Below are 20000 nucleotides of genomic sequence, written 5' to 3' on the forward strand. Positions count from 1 at the left end.
TCTCTGATGGTATGGGAGTGCATTAGAGCCTGTGGAATGGGCAGCTTGCACATTTGGATCAATGATAAACGGTATAGACAAAACGGTTTTAGAGCAACAAATGCTTCCATCCAGAAAACATCTTTATCATGGAAGGTCTTGCATATTTGAGCAAGACAATGATAACTGCATACTGCATCTATTAAAGTAGCATGATTCGTAGTAGAAGAGTCTGGGTGCTGAACTGGTCTGCCTGCACTCTAGACTTTTCACCATTTGCTTAATTATAAAACAAAAATACAACAAAGGACACCCAGAACTGTTGAGCAGTTAGAATCCTGTATCGGACACATGTGGGACAACATTCCTCTCCCAAAACTTCAGCAACTGGTTCCCTCAGTTCCCAAATTTCTACATACAGAAGAGGTGATGCTTGGCCCTGTCCCAACTTTTTTTGGGATCTGTTGTAGGCACTGAAATCAAAACTAACTTTTCCTTCCCCTTAAAATGGTATATATTCTTAGCTTAATATTTTTACTTGTGAATAGTATAAGGATTTAAGAACCCAGCCATTAGGGGGGCACAAGCCAGTGCACTCTTAGTGCCGGTCCCAAGCCCGGGTAAATGGGGAGGGTTGCGTTAGGAAGGGCATCCAGCGTAAAACATGTGCCAAATCAAATATGCGGATCACAAATGAGAATTTCATACCGGATCGGTCGAGGCCCGGGTTAACAACGACCGCCACAGGTATCGTTAGCCGACAGGGTACCGGTGGAAATTGGGCTACTGTTGGCCGAAGGAGGAGAAGGAGAGGAGGAAGACGTCTACAGAGACGGCAGGAAAAGGAGCAGTGTAGGAGAGTAGAGGTTCGGGTTGGTACTTTAAATGTTGGTACTATGACGGGTAAAGGGAGAGAGGTAGCTGATATGATGGAGAGGAGAAAGGTAGATATGCTGTGTGTTCAGGAGACCAAGTGGAAAGGGAGTAAGGCCAGGAACATTGGAGGTGGGTTTAAACTGTTTTATCATGGTGTGGATGGAAAGAGAAATGGTGTAGGGGTGATTCTGAAGGAAGAGTACAGTAAGAGTGTATTGGAGGTGAAGAGAGTTTCTGATAGGGTGATGATCGAGAAGGTGGAGGTTGAAGGGATGATGATAAATGTCATCAGTGCCTATGCTCCACAAGTTGGCTGTGAGATGGAGGAGAAGGAAAGATTCTGGAGTGAATTAGATGAAGTGGTAGATGGTGTACCTAGGAAAGAACGATTGGTGATTGGGGCAGACTTTAATGGGCATGTAGGTGAAGGGAACAGAGGTGATGAGGAGGTGATGGGTAGGTATGGTTTTAAGGAGAGGAATGTGGAAGGGCAGATGGTGGTAGATTTTGCTAAAAGGATGGAAATGGCAGTGGTGAACACGTATTTTAAGAAGAAGGAGGATCATAGGGTGACGTATAAGAGTGGAGGAAGGTGCACACAGGTGGATTATGTTCTGTGTAGGAGATGCAACCTGAAGGAGATTGGAGACTGTAAGGTGTTGGCGGGGGACAGTGTAGCTAGACAGCATCGGATGGTGGTCTGTAGGATGGTTTTGGAGGCGAAGAAGAAGAGGAGGAAAGTAAGGATTGAAAGAAGAATAAAATGGTGGAAACTGAAGGAGGAAGAGTGTAGTGTGTGGTTCAGTGAAGAGGTCAGACAGGGGCTTGGTGGTGGTGAAGAGGTGCCGGATGATTGGGCAACTACTGCAGGAGTGATGAGGAAGGCAGCTAGAAAAGTACTTGGTGTGACATCTGGAAATAGAAAGCAAGACAAGGAGACGTGGTGGTGGAATGAGGAAGTGCAGGAGAGCATTAGGGGAAAGAGGTTGGCAAAACAGAAGTGGGATCGACAGAGTGATGAGAAAAGTAGGCAGGAGTACAAGGAGATGCGGCAGCAGGTAAAAAGGGATGTGGCGAAAGCCAAGGAAAAGGCATATGAGGAGCTGTATAAGAGGTTGGACACTAAGGAAGGAGAAAAGGATTTATACCGATTGGCCAGGCAGAGGGACCGAGCTGGGAAGGATGTACTGCAAGTTAGAGCAATAAAGGATGGAGAGGGAAATGTGTTGACTAATGAGGAGAGTGTGTTGAGAAGATGGAGGGAGTATTTTGAGCAGCTGATGAATGAGGAAAATCAGAGAGAGAGAAGGTTGGAGGATGTGGAGTTGGTGAAGCAGGATGTAGATAGGATAAGTAAGGAGGAAGTTAGAGCAGCGATTAAGAGGATGAAGAATGGAAAGTCGGTTGGACCAGATGACATACCGGTAAAAGCGTGGAGATGTTTAGGAGAGATGGCAGTGGAGTTTTTAACCAGATTGTTTAACAGGATTCTGGAAGGGGAGAGGATGCCTGAGGAATGGAGAAGGAGTGTGCTGGTACCGATCTTTAAGCATAAGGGAGATGTGCAGACCTGCAGTAACTACAGGGGAATTAGGTTGATCAGTCACACCATGAAGTTATGGGAAAGAGTAGTGGAAGCCAGGCTGAGAGAAGAGGTGACTATCTGTGAGCAACAGTATGGTTTCATGCCGAGGAAGAGCGCCACAGATGCCTTATTTGCTTTGAGGATGTTGATGGAGAAGTATAGAGAAGGACAGAAGGAGCTGCATTGTGTATTTGTGGATTTAGAGAAAGCGTACGACAGGGTGCCGAGAGAGGAGTTGTGGTATTGTATGAGGAAGTCAGGTGTGTCAGAGAAGTATGTGAGGGTGGTGCAGGACATGTATGAGGACAGTGTGATGGCAGTAAAGTGTGCAGTAGGTACGACAGACTGGTTCAGGGTGAAGGTTGGACTGCATCAAGGATCGGCCCTGAGCCCTTTCCTGTTTGCAGTGGTGATGGACAGGTTGACGGACGAGGTCAGACAGGAGTCTCCCTGGACTATGATGTTTGCAGATGATATTGTGATTTGTGGTGAGAGTAGAGAGCAGGTTGAGAAGAGCCTGGAGAGGTGGAGATATGCGCTTGAGAGAAGGGGAATATAAGTCAGTAGGAGTAAGACAGAGTACATGTGTGTGAATGAGAGGGAGGGCAGTGGAGTGATGCGGTTGCAGGGAGAAGAGGTGGAGAAGGTGGAGGAGTTCAGGTACCTGGGGTCAACAGTGCAAAGTAATGGAGAGTGTGTTAGAGAAGTAAAGAAAAGAGTGCAGGCAGGGTGGAGTGGGTGGAGAAGAGTGATAGGAGTGATTTGTGATAGAAGAGTATCTGCAAGAATGAAAGGGAAAGTTTATAGGACTGTGGTGAGACCTGCGATGTTGTATGGATTAGAGACAGTGGCATTGAGTAAAAGACAGGAGGTGGAGCTGGAGGTAGCAGAGCTGAAGATGTTAAGGTTTTCGTTGGGAGTGACGAGGATGGACAAGATTAGAAATGAGTTAGAGGGACAGCACATGTAGGATGTTTTGGTGACAAGGTGAGGGAGGCGAGATTGAGATGGTTTGGACATGTGCAGAGAAGGGACATGAATTATATTGGTAGAAAAATGCTGAAGATGGAGCCACCAGGTAGGAGGAAAAGAGGAAGGCCAAGGAGGAGGTTCATGGATGTGGTGAGGGAAGACATGCAGGTAGTTGGTGTGAAAGAGGCAGATGTAGAGGACAGGGTGGTATGGAGACGGATGATCCGCTGTGGCGACCCCAATGGGAGCAGCCGAAAGAAGAAGAAGAAGAAGTATAAGGATTTAAGAGATTTACAAATCATTTCATTCTGTTTTCATTTACATTTTACACATTTTACACAATTTAATGGAACATATTTTATCCAATCAAATATATCAAATATATGACATTTTTTATTTTGTTATTTCTTGTAGGCTTGAAAAATGGGGACTGGAAGACTCCTTTTTTGCTTTGCTCTGAGTCTGGGCTTGATCAGTATTTACAGTATGACTCCGACAAGTGCCATTGATGTCATTGACAACTTGAATGATCTAAAAAACAAAACAAACTTTGATGAATACCTCTCGACTCTGTGCTGGCTGCTCAGTCTAGGTAAAATTGACCAAAATGGAAAACTACGCCTTAATATCAATCCAACTGACAAACCTTTAGGCATTCATCAGTTTAAAAACTTTGAAAAAACCTTTCCTAGCTTGTCTAATACCAATTTTGAGTATTATACTTTTGGCAATCTAATTAAGGCACTAAAAAGTTTGCCTAATTATATTATTAGGAAAATCTGTAACTCACAGATTAGTTCCAAAAACAATCTTCACAGAATTGTAATTAAAATTGACAAAGATTATCCAAATGTAGTGGTTAAAGTGTTTGTTACACAGCACTATAAGGACATGAACAAAGGCAGTAGTTATGATCCAGAGTTTACCTTTGAGATCAGCATAAAGCTGCTCAAAGAAATCGAAGACATATGTCTGTCTATTCAAGAGCAGCAAACATTTCAGCGTAAACTAGGAAAATTGCAAAATCATCCTCACGTCCATTGGCTTGTGTACATTGTAGAATGTAACACCGATAATAATGTTAAAGAACATACAAAGTCTAATTCTCAAGCCAGTTCCAAGCATTCGCAGTTAGACAAACTGAACCTTGAGCTACAATCCACTCCAAATGGGCAGGCGAGGATCGTATGGGATGGGATCCCGGATGAAATGCTGAGCAAAGAGCTGAAAGTAGGTGTTTACGGAGGAGAAGATGAAGACGACCCTTTGGTAGAGCACCCACTGAACGGAAGGGCGAATGGAGTAATAGACACCGACTTGGCTCTTCGTTGTGGCCTTCAACTCCGTCTTCTAGTGCCGGTCACCATCTTTGAATCTGTTTATGAAAGTCCTGAGTTTGATGGCCCGGAGGGTAAAGTACCTGCAGGTACATCGTACACGTTAACAATCATTGTTGGGCTGATAACTATCAGTATTTTCATTTTAATAAGAATGAGAACTGACAACAGACCGAAGGCCACACCTCACTTTGTAACAGTGTCACACGGCAGACCAGGTTTCTGAAATGGTTTTATGACCTTGTGCTGAAGTGAATGCGTCTACAAGTTGATGGGTAGCATTTTCAATGATTTTCAAATGTATTTATAATAATAATAATAATTAATAATTAAAACAACGTGATAAGCACTGCTGTAAGTCACCTAAAAAAATTATCAAGATTGATTGGTGCTCATTTTGGAAAAAATAAATGTAATAGTACTGATAGAGAATCGTACCTATACGAGCCGGTCACCTCACTCATCTATCAATGATGCATGGGCTTAAAATAAATCATCCCCATATACACTTCTTTGTAACATTCCTCGTCAGTCTTACTTTCGTCAGTCTTATTCCATGCTTAGCTTGATAAAACTAACTATCGTAACATTGTGCTCACAAGTTTTCCTTAACATGTAAAGAAATATCCGATTTAATTGCATAACTGTGTTTTGATTACTATTATATTGAGCTATAGAATCTCATCGACCTGTCACGATGATCAGTGAAGCAAGTTTGTGAACCCCCAGTGTTTCAGAAATGACCATGTGACCAAGACATCACTTGCACAATGCTTTTGTGTGCATGAAGATATTTTATCACAAAGAGATATTTTTATTTTGTTTTACTATATAATTATTTATCAGAACAACACTGAAACAGCAAAATGTAAAAATTCACACATTTTAAATGAAGTTATTGTAGCCTGTTGTTGTGAAAAGCTGCATTTAAGCATCAAATTTAATCTTCACCTATTACAATGATGCTTGTAAATAAATTCAATTGTGTCCGTATTTACATAATCCGTTAATGAAGTTAATTAATGATGCATTCACTTTGCAATACTGTATTGATGGTGTGTTTACATGTGACAAATGCTTGTGGACTGTAATATTCCTTATCATTAGCTGTTTACATGTATTTTAAACTACACATTTTTTTAATACCTTACACTGAATTCAGGTGTCTTTGTGCAAATATTGCAGGATTTAAATGATAGAATGTATTATGTATTTTAATAATTCAATGTGTAAAAGTATTAAATGCTTCTGTTAGTGTTTTTGATCTTTAAAAGCAAAATTCTTTCCTACTCCACATGTATGTTTCTAAAAAATGTTAAACAATGCACTGGACTACATAAATAAAATACATGAATTTCTACTGAAATAATACTTTGGTGGACTTGTGTTTCCTTAAACGGACATTATCACCCAAAAAAACATAGAGGAATACATAATTCTGTGTTAATAATATAGGCCGAGTTTCTCTTTCAGAGAATGTCTACTGATCCACACTGATGCTTTTCCGAATCAGCCCAAATTCTCTGCAATTCTCAATTAAGTTACAATATAGTTTTCTCTGCTTTCTCCTGTTTTTTCTTGTAGCTTATGCAGAGCCGAAGTGGGTTGCAAACTCAAACCTGAAGAAAATGTCAATAACCAACTTCCCCCTGTTATACAACCAGAATTAACATTCTTGTATCTGTTGCAATTTTCTATGTTTATTAATAACAAAGTGATATCCTCATAAGCACTTTTCTAATGACCTGACAATGTCCATACAAAGGGTAAGGATTTTCTGGGGTGTGAAGAATTTCTGGCCAATAGAAACAAGCCATTTGATGGTGCAGTGTTTTATCCTTGGCCCAAATGCCCATCCATGGGATTATGATGAGCTGCTTGGGACAAAAGTAGTCTATGCACCAACAACTAGCTTAATTTCAGTGACCTCTGTCAACTAACATTTGCAGAATTTAGTAGATGCCCTCATCCAGAGCAACTCACATTTATTTCATTGAAACAACTGAGCAGTTATGGGTTTAAGGGCCTTGCTCAGGAACCCAGAAGTGGCAGCTTGGTGTGGCTGGGATTCAAACTCACAACCTTTTGTCCAAAAAATCCAATGCCTTAAGCACTAAGCTACTGCATTCCAAACTTGATATAACCTTTCCTAAATAATTACAAATACTGTCAGGAAAGTCCACCAGATTGAAGGCATGCCTCAGTGTCTCAACTGCTCCAAATGGAAATCCCTAAAGGGGTGTTCCTGCCAAAGGCAAAGGGATGGAGCCCTCAACACCCTCTGCCTCTTAAATTTGAAGCTAAAGAGCTGCATCTCGGTTTCAGGGCACAGGGACTGAGGAAGTTAGTGAGAATAAAAAGGACCAAGGCAAACAGTCCCAATCCAAATCCAAATCCAGAACGCATTTTTTATGTGTTCAAGCCTTGAAAATCAATCCCTTCCCAAAATCAGGGGTCTATTTGCCAAAACCTGTGAACTGAAAAACATCAGGGTTAAGTACATAGTAAGACTGACACGATTAAGCACTTATTAACCAACATCAAAGTGGTTTAATTAAGGAAATAGAGACCACTTGGTGTAGGTTAGTGTTGGAGAACAAGCTGAGAATTTTTACTGTTTAAATATCAGGTAAGAGCAGGATTATAATAAAAAAATTCATTATTCATTATTTCTGATCATTGGAAATATATTTTTTTTACTAAACAAGGAATTAACCTTTAAATCGCATTTAATAACTTGGTCACCTAATTTCTATTTTCTTGATTTTTGCTTTGATGCTTTGAAAGAAAAATGTTCAGAATGTATATTCATTATAGAGTAAAAAATTACATTGATCCAACAATGTCATATCAGTATGTTCTTGTTTAACAAATTATTCATAAAAAATTGCACTTAAAAACACAAAGTCTTTCCTACTTCACATGTATGTTTCTAAAAAATGTTAAACAATGCACTGGACTACATAAATAAAATACATGAATTTCTACTGAAATAATACTTTGGTGGACTTGTGTTTCCTTAAACGGACATTATCACCCCAAAAATAAACATAGAGGAATACATAATTCTGTGTTAATAATATAGGCCGAGTTTCTCTTTCAGAGAATGTCTACTGATCCACACTGATGCTTTTCCGAATCAGCCCAAATTCTCTGCAATTTTCAATTAAGTTACAATATAGTTTTCTCTGCTTTCTCCTGTTTTTTCTTGTAGCTTATGCAGAGCCGAAGTGGGTTGCAAACTCAAACCTGATGAAAATTTCAATAACCAACTTCCCCTGTTATACAACCAGAATTGACATTCTTGTATCTGTTGCAATTTTCTATGTTTATTAATAACAAAGTGATATCCTCATAAGCACTTTTCTAATGACCTGACAATGTCCATACAAAGGGTAAGGATTTTCTGGGGTGTGAAGAATTTCTGGCCAATAGAAACAAGCCATTTGATGGTGCAGTGTTTTATCCTTGGCCCAAATGCCCATCCATGGGATTATGATGAGCTGCTTGGGACAAAAGTAGTCTATGCACCAACAACTAGCTTAATTTCAGTGACCTCTGTCAACTAACATTTGCAGAATTTAGTAGATGCCCTCATCCAGAGCAACTCACATTTATTTCATTGAAACAACTGAGCAGTTATGGGTTTAAGGGCCTTGCTCAGGAACCCAGAAGTGGCAGCTTGGTGTGGCTGGGATTCAAACTCACAACCTTTTGTCCAAAAAATCCAATGCCTTAAGCACTAAGCTACTGCATTCCAAACTTGATATAACCTTTCCTAAATAATTACAAATACTGTCAGGAAAGTCCACCAGATTGAAGGCATGCCTCAGTGTCTCAACTGCTCCAAATGGAAATCCCTAAAGGGGTGTTCCTGCCAAAGGCAAAGGGATGGAGCCCTCAACACCCTCTGCCTCTTAAATTTGAAGCTAAAGAGCTGCATCTCGGTTTCAGGGCACAGGGACTGAGGAAGTTAGTGAGAATAAAAAGGACCAAGGCAAACAGTCCCAATCCAAATCCAAATCCAGAACGCATTTTTTATGTGTTCAAGCCTTGAAAATCAATCCCTTCCCAAAATCAGGGGTCTATTTGCCAAAACCTGTGAACTGAAAAACATCAGGGTTAAGTACATAGTAAGACTGACACGATTAAGCACTTATTAACCAACATCAAAGTGGTTTAATTAAGGAAATAGAGACCACTTGGTGTAGGTTAGTGTTGGAGAACAAGCTGAGAATTTTTACTGTTTAAATATCAGGTAAGAGCAGGATTATAATAAAAAAATTCATTATTCATTATTTCTGATCATTGGAAATATATTTTTTTTACTAAACAAGGAATTAACCTTTAAATCGCATTTAATAACTTGGTCACCTAATTTCTATTTTCTTGATTTTTGCTTTGATGCTTTGAAAGAAAAATGTTCAGAATGTATATTCATTAAATATATTCATTTTCATCAATGTAAAAAATTACATTGATCCAACAATGTCATATCAGTATGTTCTTGTTTAACAAATTATTCATTAAAAAATGCACTTAAAAACACAAAGTCTTTCCTACTCCACATGTACAGTGGGTACGGAAAGTATTCAGACCCCCTTAAATGTTTCACTCTTTGTTATATTGCAGCCATTTGCTAAAATCATTTAGGTTCATTCTTCTTCCTCATGAATGTACACACGGCTCCCCATACTGACAGAAAAACACAGAATTGTTGACATTGTTGCAGATTTATTACAAAAGAAAAACTGAAATATCACATGGTCCTAAGTATTCAGACCCTTTGCTCAGTATTTAGTAGAAGCCCCCTTTTGATCTTATACAGCCAGGAGTCTTTTTGGGAAAGATGCAACAAGTCTTTCACACCTGGATTTGGGGATCCTCTGCCATTCCTCCTTGCAGAGCCTCTCCAGTTCTGTCAGGTTGGATGGTAAACGTTGGTGGACAGCCATTTTTAGGTCTCTACAGAGATGCTCAATTGGGTTTAAGTCAGGGCTCTGGCTGGGCCATTCAAGAACAGTCACGGAGTTGTTGTGAAGCCACTCCTTCGTTATTTTAGCTGTGTGCTTAGGGTCATTGTCTTGTTGGAAGGTAAACCTTCAGCCCAGTCTGAGGTCCAGAGCACTCTGGAGAAGGTTTTTGTCCAGGATATCCCTGTACTTGGCCGCATTCATCTTTCCCTCGATTGCAACCCGTCGTCCTGTCCCTGCAGGTGAAAAACACTCCCACAGCATGATGCTGCCACCACCATGCTTCACTGTTGGGACTGTATTGGACAGGTGATGAGCAGTGCCTGGTTTTCTCCACACATACCGCTTAGAATTAAGGCCAAAAAGTTCTATTTTGGTCTCATCAGACCAGAGAATCTTATTTCTCACCATCTTGGAGTCCTTCAGGTGTTTTTTTAGCAAACTCCATGCGGGCTTTCATGTGTCTTACACTGAGGAGAGGCTTCCGTCGGGCCACTCTGCCATAAAGCCCCGACTGGTGGAGGGCTGCAGTGATGGTTGACTTTCTACAACTTTCTCCCATCTCCTGACTGCATCTCTGGAGCTCAGCCACAGTGATCTTTGGGTTCTTCTTTACCTCTCTCACCAAGGCTCTTCTCCCCCGATAGCTCAGTTTGGCCGGATGGCCAGCTCTAGGAAGGGTTCTGGTCATCCCAAACGTCTTCCATTTGAGGATTATGGAGGCCACTGTGCTCTTAGGAACCTTAAGTGCAGCAGAAATCTTTTTGTAACCTTGGCCAGATCTGTGCCTTGCCACAATTCTGTCTCTGAGCTCTTCAAGCAGTTCCTTTGACCTCATGATTCTCATTTGCTCTGACATGCATTGTGATCTGGAAGGTCTTATATAGACAGGTGTGTGGCTTTCCTAATCAAGTCCAATCAGTATAATCAAACACAGCTGGACTCAAAAGAAGGTGTAGAACCATCTCAAGGATGATCAGAAAAAATGGAAAGCACCTGAGTTAAATATATGAGTGTCACAGCAAAGGGTCTGAATACTTAGGACCATGTGATATTTCAGTTTTTCTTTTTTAATAAATCTGCAACAATGTCAACAATTCTGTGTTTTTCTGTCAATATGGGGAGCTGTGTGTGCATTCATGAGGAAGAAGAATGAACTTAAATGATTTTAGCAAATGGCTGCAATATAACAAAGAGTGAAAAATTTAAGGGGGTCTGAATACTTTCCGTACCCACTGTATGTTTCTAAAAAATGTTAAACAATGCACTGGACTACATAAATAAAATACATGAATTTCTACTGAAATAATACTTTGGTGGACTTGTGTTTCCTTAAACGGACATTATCACCCCAAAAATAAACATAGAGGAATACATAATTCTGTGTTAATAATATAGGCCGAGTTTCTCTTTCAGAGAATGTCTACTGATCCACACTGATGCTTTTCCGAATCAGCCCAAATTCTCTGCAATTCTCAATTAAGTTACAATATAGTTTTCTCTGCTTTCTCCTGTTTTTTCTTGTAGCTTATGCAGAGCCGAAGTGGGTTGCAAACTCAAACCTGATGAAAATTTCAATAACCAACTTCCCCTGTTATACAACCAGAATTGACATTCTTGTATCTGTTGCAATTTTCTATGTTTATTAATAACAAAGTGATATCCTCATAAGCACTTTTCTAATGACCTGACAATGTCCATACAAAGGGTAAGGATTTTCTGGGGTGTGAAGAATTTCTGGCCAATAGAAACAAGCCATTTGATGGTGCAGTGTTTTATCCTTGGCCCAAATGCCCATCCATGGGATTATGATGAGCTGCTTGGGACAAAAGTAGTCTATGCACCAACAACTAGCTTAATTTCAGTGACCTCTGTCAACTAACATTTGCAGAATTTAGTAGATGCCCTCATCCAGAGCAACTCACATTTATTTCATTGAAACAACTGAGCAGTTATGGGTTTAAGGGCCTTGCTCAGGAACCCAGAAGTGGCAGCTTGGTGTGGCTGGGATTCAAACTCACAACCTTTTGTCCAAAAAATCCAATGCCTTAAGCACTAAGCTACTGCATTCCAAACTTGATATAACCTTTCCTAAATAATTACAAATACTGTCAGGAAAGTCCACCAGATTGAAGGCATGCCTCAGTGTCTCAACTGCTCCAAATGGAAATCCCTAAAGGGGTGTTCCTGCCAAAGGCAAAGGGATGGAGCCCTCAACACCCTCTGCCTCTTAAATTTGAAGCTAAAGAGCTGCATCTCGGTTTCAGGGCACAGGGACTGAGGAAGTTAGTGAGAATAAAAAGGACCAAGGCAAACAGTCCCAATCCAAATCCAAATCCAGAACGCATTTTTTATGTGTTCAAGCCTTGAAAATCAATCCCTTCCCAAAATCAGGGGTCTATTTGCCAAAACCTGTGAACTGAAAAACATCAGGGTTAAGTACATAGTAAGACTGACACGATTAAGCACTTATTAACCAACATCAAAGTGGTTTAATTAAGGAAATAGAGACCACTTGGTGTAGGTTAGTGTTGGAGAACAAGCTGAGAATTTTTACTGTTTAAATATCAGGTAAGAGCAGGATTATAATAAAAAAATTCATTATTCATTATTTCTGATCATTGGAAATATATTTTTTTTACTAAACAAGGAATTAACCTTTAAATCGCATTTAATAACTTGGTCACCTAATTTCTATTTTCTTGATTTTTGCTTTGATGCTTTGAAAGAAAAATGTTCAGAATGTATATTCATTATAGAGTAAAAAATTACATTGATCCAACAATGTCATATCAGTATGTTCTTGTTTAACAAATTATTCATAAAAAATTGCACTTAAAAACACAAAGTCTTTCCTACTCCACATGTACAGTGGGTACAGAAAGTATTCAGACCCCCTTAAATGTTTCACTCTTTGTTATATTGCAGCCATTTGCTAAAATCATTTAGGTTCATTCTTCTTCCTCATGAATGTACACACGGCTCCCCATACTGACAGAAAAACACAGAATTGTTGACACTGTTGCAGATTTATTAAAAAAGAAAAACTAAAATATCACATGGTCCTAAGTATTCAGACCCTTTGCTCAGTATTTAGTAGAAGCCCCCTTTTGATCTTATACAGCCAGGAGTCTTTTTGGGAAAGATGCAACAAGTCTTTCACACCTGGATTTGGGGATCCTCTGCCATTCCTCCTTGCAGAGCCTCTCCAGTTCTGTCAGGTTGGATGGTAAACGTTGGTGGACAGCCATTTTTAGGTCTCTACAGAGATGCTCAATTGGGTTTAAGTCAGGGCTCTGGCTGGGCCATTCAAGAACAGTCACGGAGTTGTTGTGAAGCCACTCCTTCGTTATTTTAGCTGTGTGCTTAGGGTCATTGTCTTGTTGGAAGGTAAACCTTCAGCCCTGTCTGAGGTCCAGAGCACTCTGGAGAAGGTTTTTGTCCAGGATATCCCTGTGCTTGGCCGCATTCATCTTTCCCTTGATTGCAACCAGTCGTCCTGTCCCTGCAGGTGAAAAACACTCCCACAGCATGATGCTGCCACCACCATGCTTCACTGTTGGGACTGTATTGGACAGGTGATGAGCAGTGCCTGGTTTTCTCCACACATACCGCTTAGAATTAGGGCCAAAAAGTTCTATTTTGGTCTCATCAGACCAGAGAATCTTATTTCTCACCATCTTGGAGTCCTTCAGGTGTTTTTTTAGCAAACTCCATGCGGGCTTTCATGTGTCTTACACTGAGGAGAGGCTTCCGTCGGGCCACTCTGCCATAAAGCCCCGACTGGTGGAGGGCTGCAGTGATGGTTGACTTTCTACAACTTTCTCCCATCTCCTGACTGCATCTCTGGAGCTCAGCCACAGTGATCTTTGGGTTCTTCTTTACCTCTCTCACCAAGGCTCTTCTCCCCCGATAGCTCAGTTTGGCCGGATGGCCAGCTCTAGGAAGGGTTCTGGTCATCCCAAACGTCTTCCATTTGAGGATTATGGAGGCCACTGTGCTCTTAGGAACCTTAAGTGCAGCAGAAATCTTTTTGTAACCTTGGCCAGATCTGTGCCTTGCCACAATTCTGTCTCTGAGCTCTTCAAGCAGTTCCTTTGACCTCATGATTCTCATTTGCTCTGACATGCATTGTGATCTGGAAGGTCTTATATAGACAGGTGTGTGGCTTTCCTAATCAAGTCCAATCAGTATAATCAAACACAGCTGGACTCAAAAGAAGGTGTAGAACCATCTCAAGGATGATCAGAAAAAATGGAAAGCACCTGAGTTAAATATATGAGTGTCACAGCAAAGGGTCTGAATACTTAGGACCATGTGATATTTCAGTTTTTCTTTTTTAATAAATCTGCAACAATGTCAACAATTCTGTGTTTTTCTGTCAATATGGGGAGCTGTGTGTGCATTCATGAGGAAGAAGAATGAACTTAAATGATTTTAGCAAATGGCTGCAATATAACAAAGAGTGAAAAATTTAAGGGGGTCTGAATACTTTCCGTACCCACTGTATGTTTCTAAAAAATGTTAAACAATGCACTGGACTACATAAATAAAATACATGAATTTCTACTGAAATAATACTTTGGTGGACTTGTGTTTCCTTAAACGGACATTATCACCCCAAAAATAAACATAGAGGAATACATAATTCTGTGTTAATAATATAGGCCGAGTTTCTCTTTCAGAGAATGTCTACTGATCCACACTGATGCTTTTCCGAATCAGCCCAAATTCTCTGCAATTCTCAATTAAGTTACAATATAGTTTTCTCTGCTTTCTCCTGTTTTTTCTTGTAGCTTATGCAGAGCCGAAGTGGGTTGCAAACTCAAACCTGATGAAAATTTCAATAACCAACTTCCCCTGTTATACAACCAGAATTAACATTCTTGTATCTGTTGCAATTTTCTATGTTTATAAATAACAAAGTGATATCCTCATAAGCACTTTTCTAATGACCTGACAATGTCCATACAAAGGGTAAGGATTTTCTGGGGTGTGAAGAATTTCTGGCCAATAGAAACAAGCCATTTGATGGTGCAGTGTTTTATCCTTGGCCCAAATGCCCATCCATGGGATTATGATGAGCTGCTTGGGACAAAAGTAGTCTATGCACCAACAACTAGCTTAATTTCAGTGACCTCTGTCAACTAACATTTGCAGAATTTAGTAGATGCCCTCATCCAGAGCAACTCACATTTATTTCATTGAAACAACTGAGCAGTTATGGGTTTAAGGGCCTTGCTCAGGAACCCAGAAGTGGCAGCTTGGTGTGGCTGGGATTCAAACTCACAACCTTTTGTCCAAAAAATCCAATGCCTTAAGCACTAAGCTACTGCATTCCAAACTTGATATAACCTTTCCTAAATAATTACAAATACTGTCAGGAAAGTCCACCAGATTGAAGGCATGCCTCAGTGTCTCAACTGCTCCAAATGGAAATCCCTAAAGGGGTGTTCCTGCCAAAGGCAAAGGGATGGAGCCCTCAACACCCTCTGCCTCTTAAATTTGAAGCTAAAGAGCTGCATCTCGGTTTCAGGGCACAGGGACTGAGGAAGTTAGTGAGAATAAAAAGGACCAAGGCAAACAGTCCCAATCCAAATCCAAATCCAGAACGCATTTTTTATGTGTTCAAGCCTTGAAAATCAATCCCTTCCCAAAATCAGGGGTCTATTTGCCAAAACCTGTGAACTGAAAAACATCAGGGTTAAGTACATAGTAAGACTGACACGATTAAGCACTTATTAACCAACATCAAAGTGGTTTAATTAAGGAAATAGAGACCACTTGGTGTAGGTTAGTGTTGGAGAACAAGCTAAGAATTTTTACTGTTTAAATATCAGGTAAGAGCAGGATTATAATAAAAAAATTCATTATTCATTATTTCTGATCATTGGAAATATATTTTTTTTACTAAACAAGGAATTAACCTTTAAATCGCATTTAATAACTTGGTCACCTAATTTCTATTTTCTTGATTTTTGCTTTGATGCTTTGAAAGAAAAATGTTCAGAATGTATATTCATTATAGAGTAAAAAATTACATTGATCCAACAATGTCATATCAGTATGTTCTTGTTTAACAAATTATTCATAAAAAATTGCACTTAAAAACACAAAGACCATGTTAGTGTCCAATTTTTTATCTACTGTATATAAAAACACGTTATTGATGTTTATCCAAATTAACCAAATTTTCTTTATAATTCTTCATGAACTTGTTCAGATATTGTATATTGATTATAATATAACTCCTTTCATAAAGTCCCAGAGGTGGAAAGAGTAATAAAATATTCTACTCTTGTAAAAGAACTTTGAATACATGTAAAGTTACCGCTCTGAAAATCTACTCAGGTAAAAGTAAAAAGTTGCTCATTTAAAATTTAGTTACTTTTTAACAGCAGTGGTGGAGTGGGTGATGAAAGTGTAGTTTAAAAAGTAGATATAAATCTTAAATGTGTTAATTAAAGGAATACCTTTACAAATTAAAAGTGCAATTAAAAAAAATATTAAAATAAAAATAAAAAGCACTACAGTCCATTACTTGAGTTTATCATGCAGCATAAAAAAGCTCCTGGTGCGTCCATGATCGAGACCTTACACAAAATTAAGGATCTAAAAAGCAGAAAGTTTGGGCACGAGTACCCACGCCATGGTCTTCTCCTGCTGCACTGGTTGGCCAACCACAACTCAATCGGTCCATCAGAAGAAATCCTGCTTCATTTCGAGCCTGCACGTCAGGACTATGGCTTCCAGACCTATGAAAGTACTAACAACACTGCTCTTCCGAACTTGAAGGACTCTGAAGACAGTGTGTATTACTCGTTGGGATGTCTACAATTACTACAATGCCCTTGAAAACACCAAGAGAGACCTGGACAGCATTGTCCTCCAAATTCAAAGGAGCAACCCAAGACAAGCAGACAAAGTTTACATCACACAAGTAGTGACCAAAGACTCAGAAGACTACGATCCAAATGAAATCTTTGAGATCAGCCCTAAACTCTTAGCACAAGTACAGTTTCTCAAAACCTCTCTTGATTTAATAAAAATCATTGAATCACATGTGACCAACACTCAAACCTCAGATGATCCTCGACTAGCAATGTCCAAAGAGCAACTTCTCCACGATTTGAAATATTCCGACAAACATCTTCAAACTATTTTTGAGGACCAAAGCTTGAGGTGGCTTCTAAGTCTGGCTGGATATGACATAGAAAACAGGTTAAACATTCATAAGAATACTTGGTTATGTTCACCTGATAATCTGAACCAGCAAGAACAAATCACCAGTGATCCTAAAACACTGTGTGAGGGCCAGCATCCAGTAAAGTTGGAACTGAAATCCACAGAAAACGGTTATGCAAGACTCATTTGGAGTGGTTTACCAAAGAACATACTAACAATAAACACTACTATTGTCCTTTTTAGTAGCGACACGTCTAGTGATATTAGCACGTTCGCAGCAGTCAAATCTTCGGGATCCTATGACACGTACTGGGCACTGAATCATGGTATTCAGCCACGTCTGGTCCAATTCCGTTTCGGCTTCGAGTTTGGCTAACAGAGTGCTTCCTACCGACATTACTGGCTACAACGCAAGCCTTCAGCTTTTCAAGAGAAATGGCTACGCATGTGCTCGGATATACATCAGAAGATCTTTTTCGGATTTCAAAACAGCGTTTGCCAATGCATGGGTGTCTTTCTATACCAGTGAGAATGATCAGAACAGAAAATATACACAGTATGAGTGGGTCACCAAATTCAAGAAAGGTGTGGATACTAAAGAATATCGCATCTATGAGTATATGTCATCCATGAGTATTGCACCTGGAGTCCAAGCCCGCTTGATGCTATCTGATGACAGTATCTACAGTCTGATTTTTATCTTGAAGGCGTCCGTGATGGCCCGCACCACTCCTTGGGAGAGTCAGTAACTAATTACAGCTTGGTGAAAATGACTGATGAAATTGGTGCATCGCAAACAGAAGCATTGCATGTAAAAATAACAAAAACAGATTATTTATATATATATATATATATATATATATATATATATATATATATATATATATATATATATATATATATATATATATTAAATGCCTCTTAAATGATAAAAAAAAAATTTCTAGTCCAAAAATTTCAGTCCAAAAGTGGATTGAGCCAAAAAGGTCACACACATATATATATATATATATATATATATATGCACCTATTCAGCAAATTTTTTTACAGTTTTTCTCAATTGCTAAAACACTAAACTCTATTGTCTGAACCAAATGCTCAGTTGCCTGAACCCACTGATTGAATCAATCACTCTTTTGGCAAAACCATAAACACTTTTCACCTGTTTAGACACAACTTGCAAACATATTTTCATTGTGATGCACCCGTGCTGCATAATGGTGAGCACAGGTGACAAAAGTCAAACACAATTAAAGCACAAGTGTCACCACTTGAACACAACAACTCAAAATGGATCACACTTGTGGCTAATGATGTGAGGGAACATATACAGTAAGCCAGTTCAGAGAGCACTGGTTTGTGAGACCCTACAATGGATAGAAATCTGAGAGGAAGAGTTCGTGTGAGAGGAGGTCGAGGTGGTCAGCGAAGACAAGGAACAGTAATATCTGATGAAATCAGAGCTACTGTGATTGACCATGTTTTTGTCCATGGTATGAGCATGAGGGAGGCTGGACAAAGGGTACAACCAAACATCAGTAGATTCACTGTGTCCACCATAATCCGAAGATTTAGAGAACAAGTAATTACCTTTTTTTGACATTATAGTACAGTATGTAAATGTTGACAGCAATTACTGTATGACAGACTACATACTGTACCACAGTATACTGTAAGTAAATATATGGTACAGTGATGTACTGAAACATATATTTACTTACAGTATACTGTGGTACATGGAGGGTTGGTCTAACTGTTTGTAGGCCTAGTATTCCATGTATATTTTTTGTAACTCCATGTTCTCTTTTTGTAGAATTGAAAGACTGCCACATGGGGGTGGGAGGACAGGTATGTTTGACAGGTACAGTATACAGGTACAGTATACAATGTCACAGTATACAATGTCACATTATGTGCTGCCATCAGCAATCATGGGGTTGTCCACCATCATGCCAACCTGGGGCCCTACAACACTCACCAGCTCCTCATTTTCCTCAATCACATGCGAGATGCTCATCCTGGATCCCATCTATGTTGTTGTTTGGGACAATGTGAGTTTTCACAGAGTCCTCCAGGTTAGAGAGTGGTTCAATATGAACCAAGGTTTTATCAATCTTTGCCTTCCACCGTACTCCCCTTTCCTAAACCCCATTGAGGAATTCTTCTCCTCATGGCGATGGAAAGTATATGAACGCCAACCTTACACCAGGGTACATCTCCTGCAAGCCATGGGCCTGTGGTGACATAGGTGTGGAAGCATGCCAAGCCTGGATACGGCATGCCAGGGGTTTTTCCCCGTTGCCTGGCCAGACAAAATGTGTCCTGTGATGTGGATGAAGTCCTATGACCCAGTACGGAGACGTGATGCTGTGGCTGAGTAATGCACTTATTTGTATATTTTTGTACTTTATTTTTACATGGGCTTACTGTACACAAGTGGCAAACGCATAAGATTTCTGTTTGTTTTTACCCGTGCTGTAAATGCACAAGATTTCTGTTTTGTCTTTTTGTACAAGTGCTAAATGCACAGGTTTTTTTTGTTTTGCAACATGCATTTATCCTACAGTGAACAATAAACATTTATTTCTCCAGCTTCATGTCCTGAGCATTGTGTTTTCTATTTTTCTACGTAGTGTTTAGTGACTGTTCCGTAGTGATTTGAATTTTGATTGACTCGGGGCTAGTTCAGTTTTGAGCACAGATTCAACTGTTTTGAGGTGAAAGTTTGGTTTTGCAAGAAGAGTCTGAGGTTTTGTGAATGTAGCTTGAGAATTGGGTTTTGTGTTCACAGTTTAGAGAAAAGAAGAGCAGCTTTCAAGAAATGTGTCTTAGCAATCGAGAAAAACTGTATTACATAGTGTGTTCAGAAATAAAGACAGAGAGCAGAAGATGAAGTACACAGATCAAGTATTTAAGTAAAATAGTGAGACACTGTTTAAAATGTGACTCATTAATGCTTTTGAAATTTAGGAAGTGCAAATTAGACCAAACTCTCCATATTTCTCTTTTTTATTCTGTTTAGGTATTGCAATTCTCAGTTCAGCAGCTTGTGCAGAGCTCAAAGTAGACCACAAAATCAGCCCTGGTGAAAAT

At 39.6% G+C, this 20000-nt stretch overlaps 1 long non-coding RNA gene across 1 annotated transcript in view; it reads left to right on the top strand.

The window, feature by feature from the left end:
* The window catches only part of LOC310721395, an 8171-nt gene extending 2056 nt beyond the window's left edge, over nucleotides 1–6115 (top strand). The window contains exon 3 of the long non-coding RNA XR_014532012.1: nucleotides 3827–6115. This is a non-coding gene — a long non-coding RNA (uncharacterized lncRNA). The remainder of the gene's footprint in view (nucleotides 1–3826) is intronic.
* The last annotated feature ends 13885 nt before the right edge of the window (nucleotides 6116–20000 follow it).

This window comes from Silurus aristotelis, assembly GCF_946808225.1.
Source record: "Silurus aristotelis genome assembly, chromosome: 27".
Classification (NCBI taxonomy): domain Eukaryota; kingdom Metazoa; phylum Chordata; class Actinopteri; order Siluriformes; family Siluridae; genus Silurus; species Silurus aristotelis.